The following is a 4,116-nucleotide window of genomic DNA, read 5'->3' on the forward strand; positions in this document are numbered from 1 at the left end:
GAAGAAGAAGAAGAAGAAGAAGAAGAAGAAGAAGAAGAAGAAGAAGAAGAAGAAGAAGAAGAATGGGTTTTGCTACTGAATTGAACTAAGGTAGAGATGCTGACTTTTTCTCGTGTGTGTGTGTGTGTGTGTGTGTGTGTGTGTGTGTGTGTGTGTGTGTGTGTGTATGTGTGTGTTTAGGGAGGGTTCTGCAGAGGAGAGTAATTTTGATAGACACTTGTATAGGGAGAGGATATTATTAGAATGTAGATGGAGTTCCATGATATTTTGGTCCAATAAACTCTAAGTGGATGAAATGCCACTGAGGGACTCCCCACAGCTAGCTAAAGCAACATGCTGTCACACAGGGAATAAAAACCACACAGTGTTATTTTGCAGTGAGGTCTCATCATCCAAAGCAGACTGACTTCTCCAGCAAGGATTGTTGAATGTGAGACAGGAAGGGTGGCAGGAGACTCCAGAAAAACAGAAACACACGGGGTGGGGGTGATACCCCGGGGACTTCCTGGAAACACACCAGGGTAGGAGAAGATTGCAGTGGGATGAATTTTTGAAGAGACTGATGAGCAGAGGCAAGAGGACCTTGGCATGGTATCCAGCACCCTCAGATATGTATAGGCTGGCAGGCCAGGAACATTTGGGTCCACAAAATTAATAAATAGTATTTGTGGGGTCAAGCAGAGCAGGAGCCTAAAATTGGCAAGTGTCACTGAGACTGACTGTGCCTTGGTTCTTAGCTCGAAGTGGAAGCTCTGCCCTAGTCCCTGTGAAGGAGCCTCTGTCATGGTGAATATTGATTAACTCCATTTACAACATTCATTTCACCCTTTTCCAAGGGCTCTGATTTCCATTTTTAAATCTGTATCATCCCAAGAAGAGAGATTTCTAAGGAATTTTGTTAAGGTGGAAGGTCTGGTCTAGTAAATCGATTTCTATATTCATGGGCAGGTTATAACACTTAGTTAATGCTTTCACATATATATTTTAATCCATACAAACAAGCTATGTTGAGTGTCTTCTGGGTATTTAGAAACATCAAGGCTGTTGTTGAGTACAATAATGAGGAAGGTTGTCTTGCAGATAAGTGAGTCTTAGAGAGAAAAACAAAGATCTATATAGTTGATTAAGGTACATGTAGAACCTATTTTTCCAGTGCTATTTTTAATTATGTTATTTTTAATGATTCCACTATTACAGTTTAAATACATGGAACAATATTTTCTACTTCTCACTGGAAAAAAATGTTTAGGAATGATGTGTAGTAGTCACCAATATGCTCAGTATTGTCAACAAAAGGTAAAGGTCTCATTTTGCCAGCAACCCCAGTAAAGTTGACAAAAGCCTTAAATCCAGAAGGCCCTGGAGACAATGTCATGGACCGTGTCCATTTGCACTTCAAGTAACTCCATTCCAGGCTTTAGGAACCTGGGATTGCAAAGCTCTCTGGCTATTTTGTTATCAGTGCTACTGACTGGAAATATTCGTAATTCAACTTGATTGTTTTCTTAACATTTAATTTCTTTTATTCAAAACACTATCACCAGCATTTAAACAGTCTTCTAGAAAAACAAAACCAAGAAAACATCAAATTTAGGCAGTTGTTAGATTCGATGGTCAATACCTGAGTTACTTTTGTATTGCTTTGACCAAAATACCTGACAGAAACAGTTTGAGGAAGGAAAAGTCATTTTGACTTATGGATTTTATCCATTATACTAAAAAAGCAGTGTGGACAGTGAGGATGCAGTGTGGACAGTGAGGATGCAGTGTGGACAGTGAGGATGCAGTGTGGACAGTGAGGATGCATTGTGCACAGTGAGGATGCAGTGTGGATAGTGAGGATGCAGTGTGGACAGTGAGGATGCAGTGTAGACAGTGAGGATTCAGTGTGGACAGTGAGGAGAGAGAATTATCAATGTGAACACCTCCTTTTCAGTGCTTACAGACTCATTCAGAAAACACAAGTGGGTTTCATTGATTAAATTTAGCTTTGATGGGTTCTGTAGAATTGTTTATTTGTTTGTTTGTTTGTTTGTTTGAGACAGAGCTTCTCTGTAGTGAAGGTCTGGCTGTCCTGGAACTCAGAGATCTGCCCTATTTCTGCCTCCTAAGTGCCAAGATTAAAGGCATGGGTCCCCACCACCAGAGCTCCTGGATCCTGCACTTCATGAAGCCCATACAACTCTATAACTTCATAGACACAGCCCAGCAATGAGCATGATCCAACCATCCCTGGCTGAGGACATAGAACTCAGGTGTCAGTCCCAATTCTATATGCATTTGACTCTACCACTTCAGCGGAAAAGGTTCAGATGTCATATGGGTACTGTATCCCAATATAAAACTTTGACTGTGAAACTACACTTATACTCCAAACCCTACATATTCTGAGAAGCACTTAAAACAAGAATTGCAAAACAAACTATGAGACTGTAGGGCAATTCTCTTGAAAACAGCCCTCTTTCTGATTTCACTCTTGCTCTGTTTATAAGGAAACTGTCTGAAAATTTTTGTGAGGAACTAGAGTTCTCTGACTGCCTCTCAACATGTTATGCCAGGGTTGAGAATAGCTAGTGTCAGCAAAGCAAACAGATGCTGCTGCGTCTGGACAGTCTGCAGGGTCTCTCTGCTTTTTTGCTAGGCAGTATACTAGGCCCCATTTTCCTGAGGAAGACCCTGTGTTCTGTGGTAGAATTTGGCCTATGAAAGCAGTTTGGAACAGTTGGCACAGACAAAGAATGGGAAGGGTATTTTAGTGCTCTCATGTCTCTAATTAAACTCCAAATCATGAGTCTTGTACCCCCAGCACAGTTCAATGCTTTCAATGGTGGAGTGATGGGGAATGGCAGGAGGGAATTCAACCTGCCAGAGCCACACAGATTTATATCTCATAATAGCTACCAACGTGCTGCAGTAAAATTTTACGTTTCAGCTAAATTACTAATGACTTTCAGGCCCAAGCCAGAAATTTTAGAGTAGGCTTATAAAGGGAGATGAGAGAATATACAGTCAGGCATTCTTAAGAGCAGTATGTGTGTGTGTGTGTGTGTGTGTGTGTGTATGTATGTGTGGTGTGTGTGTGTGTGTATGTGTGGTGTGTGTGTGTGTATGTGTGGTGTGTGTGTATGTGTGGTGTGTGTGTGTGTGTATGTGTGGTGTGTGTGTATGTGTGGTGTGTGTGTATGTGTGGTGTGTGTGTATGTGTGGTGTGTGTATGTGTGGTGTGTGTATGTGTGGTGTGTGTGTGTGTATGTGTGGTGTGTGTGTGTATGTGTGGTGTGTGTGTATGTGTGGTGTGTGTGTGTATGTGTGTGTGTGTATGTGTGGTGTGTGTGTATGTGTGGTGTGTGTGTGTGTATGTGTGGTGTGTGAGTGTGTATGTGTGGTGTATGTGTGTGTATGTGTGGTGTGTGTGTATGTGTGGTGTGTGTGTGTGTGTATGTGTGGTGTGTGTGTGTGTATGTGTGGTGTGTGTGTGTATGTGTGGTGTGTGTGTGAGTATGTGTGGTGTGTGTGTGTATGTGTGGTGTGTGTGTATGTGTGGTGTGTAGTGTGTGTGTGTGTGTGTGTGTGTGTGTGTGTAGTGTAGAGTGTGTGTGTGTGTGTGTGTCATTTGGGACTAGGAACACATGGTCATCATTTTTTTCCATCTTGATTAAATGTAACTATGTCCTGGCAAGCCACCCTCTCTGTCTATTGGATGCCGGCTGTCTCTGTATATTGGCCTGGGTTATCTGCAGGAGTTAGAGCAGTTTATGTTGTTGCCTTCTGTCTTTACTCCAAAGGTGGCCACAGTTTTTGACTTATTGGGCTTCTCAGTGATTTACAGATTAAGGCTCTGGCCTGTGCTGGAGCCAGCAGGGCCACTGCTCTCTTTCACTGACACATCCTCTGCTTGAACTGAGCGGCTCTTTGCTTACCCACTCATTATAGTTCTTAGTCCACATTGCCTCTTGGCACAGTGCAATTGGTATTTTGTCAGTGTGCTGGCTTTGCCTTCTGCCTGGGCCACCTGCAGATCTGTGAAAATGACCCCAGGCAGGGAAGTAGGTGGTCAGGGAGCTCCATGTTGCATGCCCTCTCTCCCTATTCTTCCCCTCCCTAGAAACTTTTCTC

The sequence above is a fragment of the Mastomys coucha genome, unplaced genomic scaffold (assembly GCF_008632895.1).
Source record: "Mastomys coucha isolate ucsf_1 unplaced genomic scaffold, UCSF_Mcou_1 pScaffold22, whole genome shotgun sequence".
NCBI lineage: Eukaryota > Metazoa > Chordata > Mammalia > Rodentia > Muridae > Mastomys > Mastomys coucha.